Source organism: Sceloporus occidentalis, unplaced genomic scaffold (assembly GCF_023333645.1).
Source record: "Sceloporus occidentalis isolate IW3139 unplaced genomic scaffold, rSceOcc1.0.p SCAF_3, whole genome shotgun sequence".
NCBI classification, from domain to species: Eukaryota; Metazoa; Chordata; class Lepidosauria; order Squamata; family Phrynosomatidae; genus Sceloporus; species Sceloporus occidentalis.
Window position 1 is genome coordinate 148846288 of NW_028316983.1, and position 24721 is coordinate 148871008.

The 24721-nt window shown below is 43.1% G+C and overlaps 1 long non-coding RNA gene across 1 annotated transcript in view; it reads right to left on the bottom strand.

The window, feature by feature from the left end:
• Positions 1–24721, bottom strand: part of LOC149316947 (uncharacterized) — a 521472-nt gene that overhangs the window by 84363 nt on the left and 412388 nt on the right. The gene's annotated exons all lie outside the window — the stretch shown is intronic.

A 24721-nucleotide genomic window follows, 5' to 3' on the forward strand; every position in this document is an offset into this window, starting at 1 on the left:
GTTGTCAAATAATTAGCTTAATGCCCTTGGCATAATTACTTTGATAGGAAGTACATACATGCATCCCTGAGATAGGTAAATTCTAACTTAACTGAGCAGCATACCATGAATACTATATTATTATTTGGATCTCTACACAAATAAAATGGTTGCAGGAAAAGAAAGCAAGAGAGTATCTGGAGCCTCCAAAAAAATTGAACACGTATGCATGTGTCTTCTTGATTTTCTCCATTCTCCTTGAATTTCAACTCCCAGGGAACTTTGCCACTGGCTTCTTAGATCCCTAGAGAAATGACTCGGCTGCCAGATCATCAGGTGAATACAAAAACACATGCATATACTCTCTCACATACAATGATCTTGAATTTGGACAGTGTGATCAAATATATGAAGACAGCATGTCAAAGTAACTGGGTCAGCCACAGAGACTCAGAACTGTGCCTGGATGTGGCCAGTGGGATTTCTCACAATTTAATAAGACCTCCTTACGGCGTAAATACATCTGTACGGATCAACATTGCCACGCATGCTGGCTTTCACAGGCTGCCAGCACATACAAATGCTAAATCTCAGGCAGTACAGGTGAAAGTGGCTGAAGGGCCTCAGAAGGTAAGAAGACATTTCTAGGTCTGGAAACCACTGAACACACTTACACCAAGTATCGTTTTCAGGATATCTTCAAGTCTCTCTGGATATTTATAGTTATGTGCCTCTCAACGTAATAGTTTGATCCATTCCTTCTGTGCATTAGCTGTATACCTGTGTTGCTGTAACCCCAGAAGTGCAAGCAAGACAATTCCATTGCTTTTTATTATTTTATGTTACTGTTTGTTACATTATATATACTGCCTTTGATTGAAAATAAGCAGTTCTACTTGCTAGAAAATGACAGGAATGCTGGAGGTAAGTGAAAACAAGCAGGTGAATGAGTCACTGCATTGGCAAAACTGATACCTATGAGCTGGAAAATTCACTCTATCAAAACACATAGCTTAGTTCTGGAGGCAAGTATTTCAAATCACCACCATCTGTATTCTACAGCTGCACCCACTACAGAAATAATCCAGTCTTACACCACTTTAATGGTTCCATGACTCAGTGCTATGGAATTCTGGGATCTGTAGTTTTGTGAGGCACTAAGCCTTCTCCGTCAGAGAGCTCTGGTGCCACAACAAACTACATTTCCCTCTCATAGCATTATCTCATAGCATTAACCCATGACAATTAAAATGGTGACAAACTGGATTACTTCCACAGTGTAGATTTCTTTCCTATGTAAGCAAAATTCCTATGCAAGCCAAATTATGGCCAGAGTTCTACAAATAGGTTTGGCAACATCTCTGTTGGTTAGGCAATGTGACCCCTATGACTGCTTGATCTATCAATCAAAAGAGTACAGTAATTAAATGTTAATCATCTGCAAACACCTTTAAAAGTTCAATGAACTGGATTTTCCAACTGACCACCATCATGAATGTCTTCAGATCCACTAAAACGCACTAGGCTCTATGCCTTCAAACCTCAAATATAAAGGGTCTTCCTCTCAAACCACTCTGGACAAGACTTCCAGATTTTTCCTGCACCATAATGTTTTCATTTCAAGACCCAGAATATCTCAGTTACATACACAGGCTTATAGCATACAAAACCAATATTTTCACATGTTGAAAAGAAAATCTTGCATTGCCTTTTTCTTTCTTCTTCTTTTTTTTCCTTTTATGTTGGGCTATGAGAAAGAGAGGGAAGTCAGTAAACTTAAAAGGATTTTTATTCTTCAGAAACATGAGTATTTCAGACATCTTCATTTCTCAGGAAAAATGTGGAATGGGCAAATAAGTTGTAAGAATATAACTGCTTAAGCTAAGAGGAGTGACTACTGCAATAAAACGGTTTTTGTTTTAAGGACAGTCTATGCATATCTTTGAACAGAAATGTTCATTTCCAAAAGATAATGTACTGATACTGTTGCTGTTTTTAAAAGTTACTCTATATCATGGGACAAAAAAAATCTGTTTAAAAAGACCCCCACCCCACCCCAATAATATAGGCCAGTAGCCAGCACAGACACACCACCATTAGGACACAAAGGACTGCACCAAAGGACTGCAGCAACTATAGGACCATAGCATCCATTTTCTATGCAATCAAAACTATGCTCAGAATTCTACAACATAAACTTCAATCACACACATAGAGACAGAGCCCAGAGGTGCAAGTGGATTTCAGGAAAAGAATAGGCACCAGGGACCACATTGCAAACATTAACAGAGCACACCAAGGAATTCCAGAAGAAAATCAGCATGTGCTTTATGGACTATAGCCAAGACTTTGGCTACATACATCATGAAAAGCTATGGAATGCATAAAAACATGGGAGTGCCACCACATTTGATGATGCTGATGAGAAATTTATACTTAGGACAAGACACTTCTGTTAGAATAGAATATAGAGAAAAAGAATGGTTCCCAAATGGCAAGTGGGTCAGGTAAGGAGGCATTCTATCATTGTAATTGTTCACTTTGTATGCAGAAAATATCATACAAAGGGCAGATTTAGTCTTAGAAGGAGGAGTGAAGACAGGAAAAAGGTATATCAACAATTAAAGGTTTGCAGACGGCACCATACTAGTAACAGATAACATCATAGACATGGAACAATTACTAAGGAAGGTCAAAAGTGAAAGTGCAAAGTCAGGATTTATGCTAACCATAAACAAAACAAAACAAAAATACATGGAGTACATACATAAATTCTGTCTAGACAATGAAGAAATCAAAATAGTTAAAGGGTTTCTGTACCTTGGATCAAAACAGAGATTGCAGTCAAGAGTTCCTAGAAGACTAGCAATAGGAAAGCCAATGATGAAAGGACTAGACAAGATACCAAAGAGTAAAAGATATACAAATGAGCACCAATATTAGAATCATCCAAGCCATTGTATTGCCCATCACTATGTATGAATGTAAGAGCTCAATTGTGCAGAAGGTGGATAAGAAGAAAATCAACTTATTTGAGTTGTGGTGATGGTGATGGAGAAGAGTGCTGAGGGCACCATGAACAGCCAAGAACACACACACACACACACACAAATGGCTGCTTGAGCAGACGAAGCCTGGACTCTCTTTGGAAGCCAAGGTGATTAAATTGAGGCTGTTGTACCTTGGACACATCATGAGAAGGCATGACTCATTAGAAAAGGCAGTAATGCTAGAAAAGATACAAGGCAGTAAAAAGAGAGGAAGACCACATGCCAGATGGATGGAGTCAATCAGGAAGGTCATGAGCTTTGAAAGACCTCAGCAGAGCAGTGGAGGACAGTCTAACTGAAGATGTCTCATACACTGGGTCACCTTGAGTTGAAGTCAACTCAAGGACAGTTAACAACAACAATGACAACATAGGTCCAAAACAGACAAGCAGACAGGGGTGCCTTCCAGCCATTCTGGTAGTGTGGCTTTTCAATGATGCACAACCCCAGAGCACCTGGAAGCTGTTGTGGGGATGTGCAGGGGATGCCTAAGGCAGACCTAATATGGCCCCAAAGGAGTAGTTCTTTTCCGCTCCTATTTGGGGCTGTGCAGGAGGTACCCTCATGGACATGGGATGTGTTCGCCATGGCCTCAGGGCGATTGGGCTGGGAGTGGCTTCTGGACACTCATTTCTGCTCATCTGCTTCACCCCATAGGTCCAAAGCATACTGCAGAAATAATCAAATTTGCAACCACTTTAACTGCACTGGCTCAATGCTAGAGAATCCTGGGAATGTATTCTATTGTGGCACCAGAGCTCTTGGACAAAGAAGGCTAAATATCTCACAAAACTACAGTTCCCAGAATTCTCTAGCATTGAACCAGGCAGTTGAAGCAGTCTCAAACTAGATTATTTCTGGAGTGTGTTTTGGACCGTAGTTTATTTATTGTATTCTATGTGCTTTTCTTGTTGAAAAGGAACTTTGGGATAACATAGTTTAGAATTGGGCCTTCAATGAATCAGAGTGAGGTGGCTACCTCAGACAGCTATGAGATGTCATTAAACAATAACTGTTAGTTATTTAACCTGTCATTGTTATATTAGAGAGAACTTCATGAGGCCTTCTGACTTAGGTGCTAAAACAACATGACCAGTCTGAGACTATGGCGTGTTACAGACTGACTAAAACAGGCAGTCTCGCGCCGCTGCCAGTTGCTCCGCAAGGGAGCCACAGCAGCCAAACCGCGCAGCTCCCTCGCAGAGCAAAAAGAAGCCCCAAAATGGCGCTTCTTTCCGCGGCACGGATATGACGCCATGAGGCTAGGGTTGCCATCCCTGAGGACCTCCAAACCGGGAAAAATGTAGGACAAGGTTTTAAAATGTAGGAATTTTTTTTATTTATTTATTTCCTGGCCAGGAAATTTTACAAAAAGGTCCTACATTTTAAAACCTTGTCCAAGGCCTGGCTGGGGCCTGAGAGACAGCGTCTCCCAACCCCCAGAGAGGCCTTGGAGGGCGCTAGATTTTAAATAACAGACTTTAAAAATAGATTTTAAAAAACAGACTTTAAAAATAGACTTTAAAAAATAAAAAAACATTAATACTGGAACTGGCCACTCGCCTCCTCCTCCCCCTCTCCCCCCCCTCCTCCTCCTCCTCCTCCACGCCAAAAAAGGGCAAAGGAAATGGCCCTTTCTGGCTGCAGCCCGGCCCAACAGAGGAGGAGCTCCTCCTCCTGAGCCTAGCTGGCCAATGGGGGCAGACTGGGGCTGGAACAGCCCCGCCCCCTGCCAGCTCTCACAGGCTCCGGCCTGGAGAAGGGGCGGGCTGTTCAGCCCCAGCTTCAGGAGGAGGAATTCCTCCTCATTAGCCCTGCGCGTGGCTCCGCCTCCTCCTCCTCCTCCCCTTCTGAGGCTCTGCCTCCTTAAAGGGACCAGCTCCCTTTTGAGGCCGGCGTGCAGCCAGGGCCCAAGCACGTAAGCAGGCCAATTGCTTGGGCAACTGCTCGGTGCCATCGCAGAGGAGGAGGTGGGTGGCCAGCCAGCCAGCCAGCCAGCCGCGCACAGCCATGCAAGCCAGGGGGATGTGCGGGGGGAGGAGGAGGTTGGAAAAGGAGGCGGAGGCGAGTGGCTGGTGGCCAGAGGGAGCACGCAGGGGGCGGAGGAGGAGGAGGCAGAGGAGGAGGCGGCAGACGCAGAAGTGGGTGGCCGGCCGGCTGCATGAGCAGCCGCGGTCATAAAGAAGGCGTGTGCGGGGGCAGAGGTGGCCACAGGCGGGGCAGTCACGGTTTTGGGACAAAACCGGACCATGACCATGCCAGCACCACCAAAAGCGGGTTTGCCCCACCTGCAGCCAGGTTATGGCATCCCTACATGAGGCGCCAATGGCGCACTCACAGCATCATATGTGCTGTGGAACGTGCAGACGCAGTGTGCAGACGCAGTGCGCCGCCATTTTGTATGGACTTGGTCCGTATTAGGGTTAGGGGCATCTGGAAGGGACGCCCTTTCTAACCCTAATACGGACCCAGTCCGTACTATAGGCCCATTTGTAATGGGCCTATGACAGGTAGGGAGTGGCATTTGCTGCTCCATCTCAAGCAGCCATATCTTTTGGGGAAAATATTAAGCATTTCAGTGTAGTGTTGTGATCTGAGAATTGGTGTAGGACTCCAGGAGACCAGAGTTTGAGCTCCTGCTCAGCCACAGAAATACACTGAGTGCTTTTAAACAAGCTGTTTGGACAAGTCATATTCTCTCAGCATTAGAGGAAAGCAATGGCAAATCTCCTTTGAATAAACCTTCTAAAGAAAACCCTATGATAGGGTCATCTTAAGTCAGAATTGACACAACAACAACAATAACAACAACAATTTAGTGGCAGTCAAGAGGTAAAGTTTCTATGCACAGATAGCTCCAAACAGGAATGATGATATTTGAAAGCTACAGGGAATTTTTGCAACAACTGCCCACATACCTCTGTAATCCATTGTTCTGCTATTTTATATGCCAGTGGTTCTAGCTTTTATCCTCTGAGTATTTATTATTTAAACTTACAGAATGCCTGAGCACTGCTAGTACTGCCTGGGACTTACAGCAGTTAAAGTCCAAAATAGCTGAGAGATAAGAGTTTGACAACCGTTAGCATATGCCATTTGTCTGGTGTATATAATCCCTGTGCAGGGTGATAATCTGTGCCAAAATTGCTGCATGGAACTTGTACTTGCATACAGGGATTAGTTGAGAGGCACGCACAGCTTGGCCTTCTTAACAGTAATTCAGATTCTTTAATTCAGAATTGAAAAAGAATTTGGTGCACATCCGAAGACATCATCAAAAGTATAATGAGGTCTAGAGTCTTCTGAGTATGTAATGACAGAAGAGGTGTATGCCATATACATCTCACACTTTACAAAGACAACAGAAACTAGCGAACATTTTCAGGGCAACCAGGATACTTTGGCAAAAGGGAAAGTCATGGACAAAATATTCAACATGCTTATTATACCCCTTAACTATCCTCTGGCTAATCTGTGATAATGGGCAACAGCATTTGCACAACCCCAGAAGTGCTTGGAGATAGTTGCACATGCGTTTCAGATTAGGTCCCACTTCGAAGCCTTTTAAAAATGTTTTACTCACTGGGTTGCAATCAATATATGAAGAAAGGAATCCCAAGGCAACCCCTCCATCACCATTTTCTGCACACTGAAGGCAATGAGCTTAAAGAATAGAGGGGTATGTGTTCACATAGAAAATCAGGATTCTTGCCCATGTAAAAAGCCTCCAAGTGAGCAGGAAAGTGATAATAGAAAAGAGCAGGGTGAGGTGTTCCTCTCTTCGTATGTTAATTCCAACCTGGTACATAGAGGCTGAGTAAGGACTGTCAAATGTGGAAAGGAACTGAGCAGTGAGGAGAAGCTTTAGAGATGCAGATTTAAGAGAAGATGTATGAAGTACAGAGAACAGCAACAGTGTTGCCTAAAGGTCCATATCTTGAGGATAAATAATAAGCTCTCACAGGAACGTGCATACTGTTTTATTTATTTGAGTGTTCATGCTAAGGTTTTAGTAAGGGGGACATAAAAGACAGTAGGGAATGCTTTTCTGTAAAAGGGCCTTCAAAAGTACAAGTAATGCTGCAGCTTGTCTGAGCTTCCTCACATAAAAGAGCTAAATGATTGTTCTCTGAGATTTAGCAACCAAAGCAAAAAGAAAAGATATCACCTTAAAATAAAGAATAATGGATATATATCGGTGGGTGCCTGAAAGGAAATCTCTAACTCATCACACTCCACTTTCAAGGGAAGGTTTAAAACAAAACGGAGGCACTTCAAAATATCTATTCATTTTGCTTGGGAGAAAGAAAGTACAGTAATCTCTCTTGCCTAGAGGCAGTTATAGTTGGTCTTCCAGAATGAGGAGGAAGAGAACACAGGGGGATAGAAGGCTAACTAAACATTTGGATACCATACTCACACCTTTGGGATTCAGGCGAACAATATTATTTTTGAAGCTTTTCAAACTGAATTCCATTAAATTTTTAGTAAACTACATTTCCACTTCCCACCCACCCACAACCCACTGCAATGTATACATTTTGATGAACACTTTTAAGTTAGCTTTGGGGTGGAGGAGATTTTGACATTTCATGTGGTGGAAAAATATTGATGCTAGTCTGATTTTCAGTCTCGTCACAACATAATCAGCAACTGAGGTGGCTGAAGAAGCAACCACTACTCAAAGCTCTGCTAAAACTTTATGTCTGTTTAATAGGGAAAAGGGAAGGTAAAAGAAAGGATCAGCTGCTAGTAAAAACAAATTGTTTAGCAAATGAATTAATATTCACTCTACCTGGGAAAAAACATCTTACATATGTCTTGAAAAATAAGTGTTCAAATACTTTGACTCCCCTCCCAAAAATACTTTAATTCCCCCATGTTCAATATAAAAATAGAATTCCAGCCTTTAATAAGGAGAGTGAATGTTTGCAGACAGGAGACTATTATCTGTACCTCCATATGTGCACCATCTGACTCTCTATGTGGAACTGAGATTGAATGCTCTTGAAACTGAAGCCTGGTTGATGACTTATAGGTTTTGGTTTAAGATACATTTCAGGCCTAATAGATCCGGTCTTTTATGGTTCCTACTATCTGATATTTATTATGCCAGATGGACTAAGTTTTATGAAATTAAAGTAATTTCTATGTGTTTAAATTTTGATTCTCTCCTTTTACTAATAGAAAAGGAGTGTCTTGAATCTATCAGGGGCCACCTTGCAGAGAGAGAATATCAACTGTCATATCCATCACATCCTGGAGTGTGTTCTCCAACGATGCTCGATATTACCTCCTTGCAAGGTAGAATTCTGGATTATTTTCAAACCCTTACACTTCTGGGGTCAAGGAAGGCCTTTTTATTTGCTGCTGTTTATTGCCAATTTATTCCCGGGATAATGGCATTTTAAAGTCGACATCATGTGAAAATCTTAATCACGATTTGTCATGGGTTAATTGCTGGTTAAACCCCCGATAAAGTCCAGACTATGAAAGCCCATAGGTCACTCACCAACCATTGTTTGCTCAGCTTCTGAATCTGCTTATTGAGAATTACAAAAGCGGGTGGGCAAGTGTACTTAGCTCCACATTTATGATGAGGGCTGTACTGGTCACTTTTGTGCCAATGCAGCATTTTTAGTCCATAAAATCTGTTTTAATATCTTCAAAATGCTGGAGGTAATATTATGCTTCAGAAAAGGATAGTCTTGTGCATGTGGAGAAAATCTAATGAGGATGCTGTTATACAAACATTGGGGAGGAATGAGAATCAGCATGGTGCAATCTCAAGTTAAGTCCTCTGGCTATTTATGTCATTTGTAAACAGATTTAAACATGGTTTTTTATGTGGTTGCAACACCCAGCTGCACACAACTAATGATTAGAAAATGTTGTTGTTGTTGTTTTTAAGTTGCCAACATTTTCAAAGTAACTGTGATAGGACAAATGTTTTATCACCCTATTCATACAAGTCACCCTATGGCTACATTCCAGTCATTTTAAATGCCGCCCATTTCTGCATGTATAGATACACTGGGGATTTTTTCACTGCCAGGCAGTTGTAACAATCATTAAAATATAATAAGCTCCACAATGAGTAGAATAAATACTCATTACAAATTAATAAGAATAATTTGCATTTGACTAGTCCTGTGGAACAAGACTCACTGTTTTTAAGGACCATCATGATGTTCCCTCCCATGGTCAAAATGTATTGAAGTATCAAAATGTATCCAAAAAAGAGTGAATAGCTGCCTCTGTCCTTCTGTCCTTGAACATCATTCCCCCCCCCCAAAAAAAAAAAACTATCCAGTAATTGTGGCACAAAAGGTGTTGTTGGACTACCACTCCCATCATCCCACACCAATGGGAGTGCATGCTAGTGGAGATGGAAGTAATGAGTCAACAACATACAAAAAGACCACATGCTCCCCATATCTGGACTATAATATACACAATGGAACAGTGATATGTGAACTGAATTTAGGAAAAAACCTTCAGACAGGATGGCCTTGGTCAAGACCATTTCTGATACCAGAAGGTAAGTGAATGATTCAAATGTCTTTTCTCAGGCGTGAAGTGAAACCCTACTCTTTTCTCTCTTTAATCTCTCCATAAAGCCTTGTGCATTTGACTACTATACACAATACCCAAGAAAGGACAGGGCAGGAATGCAACTACATTTGGTCAGCATGTAACAGAAATCTCAGGAGACATAAAGTTTTAGGTTCGGCAGAGCAGAAATCAGTAGAGGACCCAGTAATCTGAAAATCCATAAGTTTATTTTCCAATTGTCGACAAAGGAAACATGATCTCAGTGGAATTCAAAGTTCTAAAAACTGAGGCCCAGAACAAGACAAAATGGCCTAATTTTATAGTCAATTACACAAAGAAGCTCTCCATCACATCTCATTGGCTAATTACAGTTTAAACATACAGAATTCTTACAATCAGGACAGAGATATATGCATACATTAAAACTGCATTTTCACTTTTCACCCCTCCTTCAGGAATTCAGTAGCTTTCAGTAACCTTCCTCTTGAACATCAACAATGTCTCCTTATCTTGAGTTGTGTATGTTATGTCTTGTTTTGCTGGTGCCAGCTTATTACAGGTCACGATGCACTCACCATGCATTTTCTCCAGTTTTCAAGCCTTATTTTAAAAACTATTTCTCTGGCTAACAAAGGTGACTCCATTTTTCTATAGCTTTCTATTATAACATGAAATTCTCCCACTACAAGCAAAATCCATGGTGAGGAAGACTCGCAGTTGCAGTCCAACGTCTAGAAGGCCAGATATGATCCTGATTTAGGCCTTTTAAAACTAACCTGGCAGCAGTCATTTCACTTTGTGATAGTAGAGGGAGAGAAAAGAAGCAGGGCCATTCCAGGGCCTCTTCTGAGAAACCATCCATGGTAGTCTGGTTTCAGAGATTCCATCAGGCTTCAGAAAAAGGGTGTGGAGCTGTGAATGCTCCTTTGGGAAGCCAATTTCATATAGCTCCAACTGGTCACTATAAGAATCACTATGTCAGTGATTCTGAACCTATTTTCTACAGACCGCCAGGGGCCACAATATCTTCACAGGAGGTCCGTGAAGGCTTGAATGCTGTTCAGTCCACTTTCTCCCTGCAGCTGAGCAGCCACACAATAGAGTCAAAGGAAAAGGCTGGCTGGCTGGACCTGAACATTGCTATTCAGTCCACTCCAGATTCAAGTCTTCCCTCCTCCTCCAGCATTTTAACTCTTGAGTTAAGTTGTGAAGAGGTTTGCAACAAAAAAAGATATTTAAAAGGGGTCCCTGGTAAAGAAAAGGTTAAGAAACACTGCACTATGTAGTTTCAAGAACTGTTACCTCATTTGCTTGTTTTCCCCTTTGTATGTTTTTTAATACACTATTATTGAATCTTCATTTTTCTTAATCTTATATAAGCGACTCTGAGGGCCATTCTGTCCGAAGAGTGGAAGTGTTTCAAATACCTTCCACCCACATCTGCCTCACAGGGAGCTACCACCACCTGCCCTATGACAGGGATTGAAAGAAAGTGGTGGAAACCAGCAAATATGACCTTAGAGTTTTCCAACTGGACTATCCGTCCATAGTCCAAAGTAATCATCATCCACTGCCCTGTGGAAAAGAACCTGATTGCTTATTACTTTTTTTACTGCATATTATAATTTTATTTATCAGTGTTCATGTTGGCTTTAAACTGCCTCAGAAGAATTTGGATTCTCAATAGCAGGATACAAATAAATGCAGCAAACAAAGCTAGTGTACAGAATAATTGAGCTACATAAGTGATGTACAGAATGACTAGTAGTTGTGTGATCTGAAAAAAGTTAGAACCACAGTCTCATGTGGCTCTATATCATGGGAATGTGAGATCTTCCAATTTATTTACTTATTTATTTTGGAATGCAGTTCTTATCAATCCTGCATAGCCAAGAACATCTTGAATGCCATATGTTCCCTGCTTCAAATGATATCCTGCTTACTCAGGAAAGAAGGAGGGAAATGTTGGGACCCCTGAGCGAACTGGAATAGACACTGATTGAAAGGTCAATAATTTCTGAAATAACTGTTTCCACCACTCTCTGTCAATATATACATAATATTAAGAAGATGATTTTCTAATTATTAGCAGTATTTTGCTATTACTGCAACTGTGCTGTGAATGCTAACCAAAATCCTTAACAAATCACTCCAAAAGTGGGTTGTAACTATACATTTAGTGACGGCCCCAGTGTTCCAATGCTTGTCTTGCTTCCTAAGTGAATAGTGGCTCATCTGCAGCAGAAGAAAGAGATAGGACATCCTGTCAATGCCATTCTAACTAGATGGTCACAGAGCAACCAAATGCTCAGTATGTAACCTTAGGCAAGTCACACTCTCTTAGCCTCAGAGGAAGACAAAGGCCCTCTTTACAAATCTTGCCAAGAAAACCTTGTGATAAATTCACCTCAGGGTCGCCATAAGTCACAAATGACTTGAAGGCACCGAACAACCAAAAAGAGATGCTTAAATAACTTCCACTGTTGGGTGTCAAAATTTGGGATTTTTGTTTCTTAAATAAAAATTAATAAAAAAAGAAACATTGGGCCCATACAGACAGGCCAAAATAAAGCTGCTTCGGGTCATTTTGGAGGTATGATGTTTAAATGACACATGTATTTTAAGAGGCCAGAAACTGCGCCAAAGCTGCGCTCCAATCCATAGGACTGGAGCATGGCTTTGGCGTGGCTTCTGGCCTCTTAGGATACATGCAGCATTTAAAAAACATACCACCAAAGTGACTCGAAGCAGCTTTATTTTGGCCTGTCTATGGCCTGTTACAGACTGCCAAAATAAAGCTGCTTCGGGTCTCTTCGGAGGTATGCTATTTAAATGATGCATGGGTCCTAAAAGTCCAGAGGTCGCACCAAAGCCACACTCAATTCCTAAGCACCGGAGTGCAGCTTTTGGTGCAGCTTCCGGATTCTTGGGATGCATGCATCATTTAAATAGCATACCTCTAAAGAGACCCGAAGCAGCTTTATTTTGGTAGTCTGTAACAGGCCTATATGGGCCTATTATCATTTTAAAAGCCTTTTTAAAAAGGCAGAAGCATAGCATTCCATAGACGTTTCTGCTATAGAGGTTTAACAGTTAAAGTCTTAAAATAGCAACCATGCAGAGAGGCAAGTCTAGATCTGACTCATGGAAGCCATCATTGACCAAATAACTTCCAGCCACCCTTGGAGATATTTGTTCAGGTCTTTTAGACCATTCACTGAAGGATAACAACAGCCTGCTTGGCTCAGCCAGGTCTCTTAGATTCCTGTTGCACTGCTTTTGACTGGAAGGTAGTGTTCTCAAGACAGAAAACTCTCCCATAGGGCTGGACTATGTCAGAGATGAGGCTAAGCAAGAAAACTTCTCTTTGGTTTCTAAAAAAGGAGGAAATCAGGTGTGGTAATTGTATGACAATCAAGTGCCCCCCCCCCCCAGCACTTCATTCTATTCCACAACACTAGCATGAACAAGGACAAAACCATAAAAACAGGACAATATTATGGCTGGGCTGGTTCTTAGCAGCTTGAGTCACCAAGACGAGGGAATTGTTGTACTTTCCTTCTCAACTGTGTCTCCAAGAATGCACAGACAATCAGTTGCATCTGATTAATGGCATTTTGTAGTTTAACTCTTGCTTGGATAGGGGATATGATTGTGATTTTGAACTTATATGTCTTGAATGTGGTGCTCTATTACACAATATGATAGAGTTGTTTGCGAGGTGATGGCAGCGTACTCATTGTTGTGTGTTTGCCTGATCGTGCAGTCCTATCCTTGCTTTTTATCCTTACTTTTCATAGACCGTCATTTGTTTATACTCTTCAATCTGCCTGTACATGAACCTATGTTGTGTTTTAAACTGGAATTTTGTAATCGTGCTGGCCAATTGGCCGTAATAATAAAGTTAAGTTAAGAATGCACAGAGGTGCTTTCTATCTAGTACAGGGGTGGAGAAACTGTCCCCTCAAGTTCCGAGAGATCCCCAAAGCCCTTCCAAAGTATAGTGGTTCGATTTCCTTTGCACTCCTTATTTCACTGTGTCCAACCCTTCCCAGCAAAGAAGAAGGAGGAGGATGACAACAACAACAGGCCATTTCTGATTATGCTGGAAGTAGCCCACAAGAGGCGCAGGGAAGATGATTTCCAACCTGCTACAGATGCACACTCCTATTCTAGTACAAAGGTTTTACATGCAAAGGGGCCCATCATAGCTTGGATGGTAATTATTTTTTATTTAACCACAATTTTTCCCCATTTGTTCTAATTATTTTGCGGGGGGGAGGGGGGGATAGTGGCCTGGAAAAAGTAGGTTTTAAAAAATAGTCCTGCAACCTCTTAGGGTTGCTTCTTCAAAGCCACTTGGGTTGCTTTCCCACTCTAAAGAAAGCTGCTTTAAAAAAACCAGCTCCCAGCACACATATGCCAACATGGATTATCTTGAAACAAATCACCTCACTGTTGCATCTCCTCATCAGTTAGTTTCTAGTCCTGATTCAATGTATTGATCCTAATCTTTAAAGCCCTAAATTGTTTAGCTTCAGCCTGCCTTAAGGCACACCTTCTCCCATATGTTCCTGCTTCATCATTTAAGGTTATCTTCTTAGGGTCTTCTCTGGTGTCACCATCCTCAGTGGTGTGACAGATGGCTTCCAAAGAAAGATTCTTTGCAGCAATACCTCCCACATCAGCCTGTTGAAGGCCCAAGAGAAATCCATTTGGCACCCAGGTTAGTAGCACATAGATGACAGTTTCATAGCTTAACTATTAACTCTGATGCTTAACTGTTGGCACAGTTTTACTGATTTCAGAGTGGAAAGTGGTTCTGTTGGAAGCTGTGGAAGTAAATGGTGGAAGAGGTAGAAATCATATTTATCGCAGAGGAGATTTGTTGAAGTTTAAGGCATAAAGAAAAGAAAGCTCATGTGAGCAGGGAGAAAGGCAAGCATTCTGAAAATTTTAAAAACTCATCTAAAGAAGTTCTGGGGAAAATATTTCTTTTTAAAAAGTATTATCTGTTCTTGAGGAATGAAGCCAGTTGGAGAGTTATGATACTTTGTTCTTTTAGCAGACATTCAGCCCTAATCTTTATTTTAGGTTTTACTGTTTAAGTTTTATTGCTTGCCCATAATATCCTAATATTGTGACATTCTCATAAGTTTTCAGCTGATGTGCAGTTTATAATTTTACTGGCATTTATAAACTAACACAACAATTTTTTTAAAAAATATATAAACATTTTAAATAAAAGCATCCCAAATACTATACAAGTGTCTAGATCTAGGTAAATCATAAACCAGCAGCATTCTGTAGATATCAGTCCAAAACACACTGCAGGAATAATCGAGTTTGAAACCATTTAAAGTGCCCTGGCTCAGTGCTAGGAAATTTTGGGAATTATCATTTTGGTGGGTTACAGACCGCCCATTTGGGGCGGGCTGTACCCGCCCCTTTCCCCGGTGTATTAGGGCCTCAGTGGCCAGAACGGCAGCCGCTGAGGCCCCGATCCACTGCTTTTCAGGTTGCGGGTGCAGCAAACCAGGAAGGAGCTCCGAAACGGAGCTCCTTCCTGGTCCGTGCAAAGGGCGCACTAAGCACCCTGGCACGGAGTGAGGACATCATGTCCGCGCTGCCCCGTATAGAGGCGGTGCGGCCGTGACATCCTCATGGCGGCGGCCATCTGGAACGGCCGCCATCATTTTTTATGCGCGTAGCGCGTATTAGGGTTAGGGAAGTGCGGAAGCACCGCACCTCCCTAACCCTAGTACGCGCTCTGCGCGTACTTTAATGGCGGTGTGTAACCCGCCTTTGTGAAACATTTAGCCTTCTCTGTAAGAGAGCTCTGGTGCCACAATAAACTACAATTCCCAGGATTCCCTAGCACTGAGCCAGGGCAGTTAAAGTGGTCTCAAACTGGATTATTTCTGCAGTGTTTTTTGGATTGTCATTGTACATGTTCCGTGTATACAAAAAGCAACATTATAGCTCCATTCAGGCATCCTAACTAGCACTGAAATAAGCGTGCACAGCCTCTAATATTTTACAAATGAAAACTGGGACACATGTGCTCAAAGAACATCAGAGGGGACAAGAAGGCAACAGTTGTTAAAGAGGAATACACAAGCCAGGAGATGCTGCAGCTATTTGCTTTTGCTTGAGTCTATGGGGAAAAGAAAGATCCCATTTGATCTTTTCCTCCAGCACCTTACTGAGTGCCTTTGCATAAACTGATGTAAGCTGAAGACAAAAGGGGAAAGTTGGAAGAGGGGAGAGGAACTGGGACACTTTAAATGCAGCTGAAAAAGTGGGATGACAGAAGGTACATCAGGACAAGCCAGGGCAGTTGGAGGAGCATATAAATGGGTGATACTAAGGAAAATGAATCTTCACATACTATCCCTTCTACACATACACAGGAATTTTTTTTTTATGAAGAGAACCTTCTTTATATATGGAGATTCTCCCTGTGATTTGGAAAATCATGTCATTTAATTAATAGTTTTTAAATGGCTCTTTTTTATTTAGATACAAGACAATGTGGGCTAATGAAACGTATCTGTGTAGGCAATACTAGTAAAGTCCATCAGGAGTTAGTCACAAGAGTGATGGCCATTTCAGTGATAATCCCATTACTGTGAAAATTCATATGGCCCTCCAGTTTTTAATGTCACTTTAAATTAATGCTTTCAAATTGGTTTAGGTGTTTGACTCTTTAATGATAACATAAACATTGCTGTTGTTTTTATTTGATGACTTGCTTTTGTGTGCATTTTACTTATTTTGTATGTTATAACATGTTGATTTTGCTATAATTATGTGATATGATAAGGTGGAATATCAAATTTAAAATAAACAAAACAGATTCAACAGCTTAATCAAATTTACATATCGTAAATAATATAGAAATATTTTATGACTGCACCACTGACACATTACAGAATGGGAAATACCACCTTTGAATAATAAAGAAGGAATAAAGAGAAGGAATATTGATTCAGAGACTTGTGGCTCAGTCAACACATTTTGACTAAGAAGTCTTATTGTGCCATGCTTAATCTTGGGTAATCATGCATGACACAAAACAGAGCTTTGAAAGGGTTTTTTTTAAGTTAGTTAATGTTGTTAAGTCCAAAAGCAGTTAAGTTAATGCTGTAGTTGTAATTTTTAAAAAAACACCTGATATTTCTCACAAGTAACTCTTGGGAATATTTGTTCAAAGGGGGTTTTCCTTTGCCTTCCTCTGATGCTGAGAAAGTGCAACTTGTCCAACATCACCCAGTGGGTTTCCATGGCTGAACAGGGATCTGAACCCTAATCTCCAGTCCTCATTTAAAAACAACAGCCAACCAACAAACCAGCATGCTACAAGCTACCCTATAATGCAAAACATGCCTCCCATCCATTTCACTGTCATTTTAACAACCATGACAGAGCACAGGGCAGCGGCTGAAGCCTGTGATAGCCCTCTTCCACTGTTTAATGAGGCCACCCTTAGCAATGATAGAATTTACATGCCACCCTTAGCAACTAGCAAGTTACATTTAGAGAACGGGGAGAGTTACATTATCTCTTGTTAAGTGTCATTTATCATATGACTTAGTTTTATCACTTCCACCCACCGCTCTGACCACATCTCTTCTGTGTTGGCATCCCTTCACTGGCTCCCCCTCCCTTTCCGCATTCAGTATAAGCTCCTGCTGTCGACATTTAAAGCCCTCCATGGACTGGCCCCTCTTTACTTATCAGACCTTATTTCTCCTCACCTTCCCACCAGGGCCCTCCGTTCTGGTAGTCAAGGTCTGCTGTCCCAGCCCAGGATTTCCTCTGCCCCATCCCGGATTCGCCCCTTTTCACTTGCTGCCCCTCACTCCTGGAACCTTCTTCCTCCACAAGCAAGAGCCATCACTTCTTTAACTAGCTTCAAAACGGAGTTGAAAACCATCCTGTTCAGAGAAGCCTTCCCAGGCATTGCATAATTGTCGCTCACCATCTGATGTTCTTTTAGTGCCTGTTTATCAAACCATTTCCTGTATTGCTATGTATTGTATTTGTATTATCCTACTTGAGAGTATATATTTTCCCTGGATGAAGATTAACCTTCCATTTTGAAGCCAAGCCCTCCCTCCAGTCCATCTGCCTTGGTCCAGGCCTTGGAGGTAGAGAGGAACTGTTGGACCTCTTACCCTCTCCCTCCACCACTCCCTTCTTCTGTGTCATGTCTTTTTAGATTGTAAGCCCGAGGGCAGGGAACGGTCTAATTAAAAAGATTGCATGTACAGCGCTGTGTAAATTCACAGCGCTTCATAAATAAAGGTTAATAATAATAATAATAACTTGTTTGAAAAACTATTTGTAGATCCAAATATTTTGGTTTATAAAATAAGCTGTAAGCCTAAACACCCTGACAGAGTAACCCTAGCTGAACATAAATGGAGCATACCAGTGATTAAAATATGCAGAGAACTGACCTATTCAATTATTTTCTGCCACCTTTACCTTAAAACGTTGATGCTGCATAAAGGTGGTTAATACTGGCCTTGATGTAGAACTGCTCAGGTGTCTGAAGTTTATTTCACCTCTCCTTGAAAGCCATGTTTTTACAATTGGAAGAGTCAGCACTTCAGACTGCTAATGCTATATATCAGTGTTAAAAATACCTTACTCCAGTCAAGCAAAATTTCTCTCACCGCTGAGCACAGTTTTCAGAGTATTCTAAAATTCTTCATGCTTACCTGACATGACCAAACACACACAGAAATGTATACAAATTTCATTACAAGAAAAAAGGATAAACATTGTTGTCCTCATGCTAAAATTGCACTGTGCTTAGAAAAAAACAACAGACATTTCATTTACTCTAATAAACACTGAATTCAATTGCAACAAGAGAAACATTATTCAGATTTTCAGACTGCAAACTGGAAAAACAGACATTATTTTAAACCAGGGGTCGGCAACCTATGGCCCGCGGGCCAGATCCGGCCCGCCGAGGCCTTTCTGCCGGCCCCCGCGCAGTCCTGCCGCCGATGGCCTCCGTTTTCGTGCTGCTCCGGGCGTAATTTTATTTTTCAAAATGGCGGCCGAAGTCTCGCGTGACCTTTCCCAGGACGGGAAAGGTCGCGCGAGACTTTGCCGCCATTTTAAAAACGAAAATGGCAGCGGAGGAGGAAGAGGAGGGCCGCGCGGCCTGGGATGGAGGAGGCAAAGGATGAAGACCGGCGCGGCCCTCCCCGCCTCCCTGCGGGGGTCCGCGCGGCCCTCCCCGCCACCCCGTGGGGCTCTGCGCAGCCCTCCCCGCCTCCCCGCGGGGCTCTGCACGGCCATCCTCACCTCCCTGCGGGGCTCTGCGCGGCCCTGCGTGGCCATCCCCGCCTCCCCGCACGGCCCCGCGCTGCCCACCTCCTCCTCTGTCTCCTCCGTCCTGCCCCCAGGCCGTGCGGCGCATGGAGGAGGGGGAGGAGAAGAAAGAAGAGGAGGAGGAGGAGGAGGAGGAAGAGGAGGGAAGAAGAGCAGAAGGAGGCAGCAGGAGGAGGAAGAGGAGGAAGAGGAGATGGGGGCAGCAGGAGGAGGAAGAGGAGATGGGGGCAGCAGGAGGAGGAAGAGGAGGAAGAGGAGATGGGGCAGCAGCAGGAGGAAGAGGAGGAAGGAAGAGCAGGAGGAGGCAGCGGGAGGAGGCAGAGGAGGAAGAGGAGATGGAGGCAGCAGGAGAAGGAAGAGGAGATGGAGGCAGCAGGAGGAGGAAGAGGAGATGGGGCAGCAGCAGGAGGAAGAGGAGGGAGGAAGAGCAGGAGGAGGCAGCAGCAGGAGAAAGAGGAGGAAGAGGAGATGGGGGCAGCAGGAGGAGGAAGAGGAGAGAGGAAGAGCAGGAGGAGGAAGAGGAGATGGGGGCAGCAGGAGGAGGAAGAGGAGATGGGGGCAGCAGGAGGAGGAAGAGGAGAAGGTGGTGAGTGGCCAGAGGCCACATGGTTTTTTTTTTGTTTGTTTGTTTGTTTTATTTTGCAGTCTTTTTAATTGCTAACAAGTCTCCCTGCTTTGACAATGATAGTGTGATGATGATGATGATATTGATGATGACGATGATGATATAAGCCAGCTTGAGAGGCATGGAGGCACTGTTTCTGAAGCCAAGAGAGTGTCACCTTCCAAAGTGTGTTTTGTGTGCTTTTAATGCTAACAAGTCTCCCTTGCTTTGACAATGATAGTGTGGTGGTGATGATGATGAGTCAGCTTGAGAAGCATGCAACTACTGTTTCAGAAGCTGAGAGAGTGTGACCTTGCAAAGTGTGTTTTGTGTGCTTTTAATGCTAACAAGTCTCCCTTGCTTTGACAATGATAGTGTGGTGATGATGATGATGATGATAATGATATGAGTCAGCTTGAGAGGCATGCACGGACCGTTTCTGAAGCCAAGAGAGTGTGACTTTCCAAAGTGCCTTTTCTGTGTGTTTTTGGTTCTTTAATGGTGATATTGATATCAGAAAGCCTCTGAGGCAAGGCCAATGTAAGTTGCTGTGATTTTTACAAGCTCATGCGCAGTGAAGAAAAACCAAAGTCCCTTGACCAAGTACACACTTCTGAGAAGTACACTTGGTCCAAGAACGGTGAAACCACCTTGACATGTTCAATATGCATAGCCATGTTTAACCCAAGGGGTTTGGTTATGGAATAAGCCTCTCAAATATGCAAGAGGCCATGTTAAGTAAAGCCATGTGAAATGCACAACTGTGCTGTTGTGTGTGTTTTGGAATGCAGGTTGGGGGTGTTTGCCCAGAAAGGGACCGAGGAGGAGAGGGCGGGCACATGCCTCCTCCTCCTTGCAGGGCTTCGGTGGAGACTCCGCCCCAGAGGGTGGCTCTGCCCCAGAGGGTGGCTCCGCCCCGGAGGGTGGAAGCTCCACCCCCCGGCTTCGGCCCCCCGACTTGTCTGAGGGACACCAACCCGGCCCCCGGCTCCAAAAGGTTGCCTACCCCTGTTTTAAACAGTAACTGTAATTCAAAGGCACAGCCATGTTAGTCTAGAATATCAGTATGTAAAGGGATCCTGTAGCACTATTGAAACTAACTGAGCAAAATATGTTGTAGCATATGTTTTCATAGTTCACACACCTGAGGAAGTAGACCACATCTATGAAAGCTTATGGTACAACTTCTTTTGCTCAGTTATTCTCAAAGGTGCTACAAGATCACAATAATTATAACATTAAAATAAAACGTGGAAGCTTTTATTTCACATTTTATTTAAATGTTATAATTACTGTGAACCTGTAGTACCAGTACAATCATCCATGGAATGATAAAAAAAAAAAAATCAGTCTCTGGGATAAGAACTGGCAACTCTAATATTAACATGTGAGGGATGGATAATAATGGCCAAGATCCTACAGAGTCAAAACAGTTGCACAATGGATTCGAGTGCAAGCAGTGTGACACACAGGGGGATGATAAAAGGAGCTATCCCAGTCCCCCATGTGCAAGAAGAGAAGTTGCAATGGGAAATACCCACAGGTGACCCATCATTTTTCTACATGCATATCACTACCAGAGAAGCACAGGGCAGCCATCAAGTGCACCTCTCGCCAGGTGGCTCCCAAGGGTACTCTCCAGTGGCTGGCACCCAAGAGCATTCTCAACCAATGCAGTATGAGAGGGCTGGCTTGGAAAATTGCCTCTGTGGGTGATAGCTAGTGGAAATGGCAGCAGAACTATATTTTCTCTTCTGTATGCCTTGTTCTGTAAGGGTTGTATACAACAGTCTGTTGTAATAGATGCAGTTCAGCTTCTTACTTATATTATTCTCTCCCTTCAGAATAGAGCAAATCAATTTAATAGCATTTATGTTGCTAAACATTTCTAAGCATTAGGAAGAACTTCCTGGCAATAAGAGCTGTTCGGCAGCAGAATACACGGCTTTGGTGTAAAGTGGGTTCTCCTTCTTTGGAGGTTTTTAAACAGAGGCTGGATGGCATTTCTTGGGAGTGGTATGATAGTATATTCCTGCATGGCAAGGGGTTGGATTGCATGGCCCTTGTGGTCTATTACCACTCTATGATGCTATGAGACACACATAAAGCTGACTCTTTGTATCCACGGGGGCTCCGTTCCAGACATGCCACCCCATAGATAGCAAAATCCATAGGACCTCAAGTCCCTTTGTTCCTAATGGTGGTGTGATGTGTGTGACCATGATGGCACAGCCATTGGGGAGAATGGGAGAGGTTCATCCAATCCAAGGATGGCAAGCCCACAGAAGAAGAGAGCTGACTGCATATATAGAAGTACGAAACATTAATTACAGGTAAATATAGAATAGGGTTGTATACTTAATTCCTTAATAGCATTAGCCCCCTCCTTGCCTCCCACAATCTATGTGCCTGTAGACTACTCACTGTAACAACCAATATGCCACTGATATATCAATTTTGTTTAAAACACCCTTCAAATATCTCCAGTAAATGCAACATTCAGAACATGAACATCTATAGTAACTTACAAATAAAGTTCTCTCCTTGATGTATCCCCTTGAATATCCAATACCTATAATATTTTATCAATATTGGACATGTGATGCATTGTAAAATGGCATCCCATGAACGACCTCTCAAAATGGCTACTTCTTCATAACACTATGAAAGGATTAATCTGTCCTTGAAGCTCCCTTCCTGTAGAATAGGAAAACCCAGAGAGGCCTCTATGCTTAGAGTTTGCAGAAATTGAATTCCTTCTTGGAATTGGACTTTTGCTTTTCAAGCCTATTAATTAGTGATTTTCTTAAGCTGTAAGTACTGCAGAAGAATATACAAGATATGACACAAAATTATGAATCCTGCAAGATTCACTAATAACCTAAATATAATAATAATAATAAATAATAAAATTTATTTATATACCGCTATTCCATGGATCATAGCAGTTTACAGCATAATAAAAACAATTTAAAAACACAATATACAATAAAATAGCAAGATAAAAACAACAGTACAGTTACAAGGCTGACAGGATGGAAAAAACGTCACATTCAGGGGGAGAAAAATAACACCAACGTTCATGAGGGGTAAGGTAAGTCTTCAAGTTTTTCTTGAAAACATCAAGGGAAGTGGACATGCGGAGCTCATTAGGGAGTGCGTTCCAGAGTCTCTGGGCTGAGACAGAATAAGCCCTCCTCGTGACAGCGTAGCGGACATCTGGAACCATCAACAGATGTCTTTCTCCTGATCTAAGAGTGCGGGGCGGACTATATGGGGAGAGGCAGTCCTCCAAGTACCCTGGGCCCAAGCCATATAGGGCTTTATAGGTGATAACCAACACCTTGTATTCGGCCCGGAAGCGAATAGGCAGCCAATGGAGATCTTTCAGAACAGGTGTTATATGGCTGGCCCTGGAACAACCAGTGACCAGCCTTGCTGCCATATTCTGCACTAACTGAAGCTTCCGAGATTGGTACAAGGGTTGCCCCATGTAAAGCGCATTACAGAAATCTAGTTGAGAGGTTACCAGAGCATGTACAACGGTTTCAAGGTCCCCCCGGTCCAAGAAGGGTCGCAGTTGGCGTATCAGCCGAAGCTGATAACAGGTGCTCCTAACCGTCGCATCCACCTGAGATGTAAGGTGGAGCGGCGAGTCAAGGAGCACCCCCAAACTGCGAACCGAGTCCTTCACAGGGAGCGTGACCCCATTCAGGACAGGTGGAAAAACTTTCTTACCTGGACCAGGAGAACCTATCACCAGTACTTCCGTTTTCTCTGGATTCACACTGAGTCTGTTTTCCCTCATCCAACCCATTACCGACTCCAAGCAGGCATCAAGAGGAGAGATGCCATCCTTAGTTACTGCATCAGTCGGAGACATAGAGAAGACTATTTGGGTGTCATCAGCGTACTGATAACACCGCGCCCCATGTCTCCGGATGATCTCTCCCAGCGGCTTCATGTAAATGTTAAATAGCATAGGGGACAAAATCGCTCCCTGGGGGACCCCAGATGTAAGGGCCCTCTTGTCGGAATGACAGTCCCCCAGCTCCACCATCTGGAATCTGCCCGAGAGGTAGGAACGGAACCACTGCAAAGCAGAGCCCCCGATACCTAACTCTCTCAGGCGATCCAGAAGGATACCATAGTCGATGGTATCGAAGGCCGCTGAGATATCCAAAAGCACTAACAGGGACACGCTTCCCCTGTCCATGCCCAGACGGAGATCATCAACTAAGGCGACCATGGCAGTCTCAACTCCATAGCCCGCCCGGAAGCCGGTTTGAAATGGGTCGAGATAATCCGTTTCATCCAGGAGTCCCTGAAGCTGAAAGGCGACTGCCCTCTCGATCACCTTCCCTAAAAATGGCAGCAGCAAGACAGGCCGATAATTATTCCGAATTAGGGGGTCAAGGGAGGGCTTTTTTAATAGAGGTTTTACTATGGCCGTCTTTAATGCAGATGGAAATTGCCCATCCCTGAAAGATGTATTGATAATTCGGTGTAACATACTAGTCACAACCGTTCCCCCTTGAGCTGTCAGCCATGAAGGACAGGGATCGAGAGAGCAAGTCATCTTCCTAACACTTCGCAGAATCCTGTCCACATCCTCGGTACAGACAGACTCAAAGTGATCCAGTTTAACCAAGTCCACGGAAGCTCTGGACACCTCTACTCTAGATTCTGAACTAATGCTGGCATCAAGATCAGCCCTTATCCGAGAGATTTTATCCGCAAAGAAGTTGTTAAATTCATCACAACAGGCTTTAGATGGTTCCAGAATAGGGTTCGGGGCAGGGGGTAGCCGAGTAAGCACCCTCACTACCCTGAACAGCTCTTCTGGACGGGACTCTGCGGACGCGATATGTGCAGAGAAGAAAGAATGCTTCGCTGCACCTATCGCCACTCCGTAGGCCTTCAATTGAGACTCTAGGAGTGTCTTGTCGGATAAGTGCTGGTGTTTCCGCCAGCGGCGCTCTAGTCGTTGCAGAGCCCGCTTCCACAACCTGAGATCTTCCGTATACCAAGGGTTTTTTTTGGGAGCAGGCCTGAAAGGACGCTTGGGAGCAATGCTGTGTATAGCCCTGGAGAGATCAGTATCCCAGAAATTAGTCAGGGAATCAACAGCATCACCGTCAGTTCCAACCATAAACCCCTCTAGGGCTTCTTGGAACTT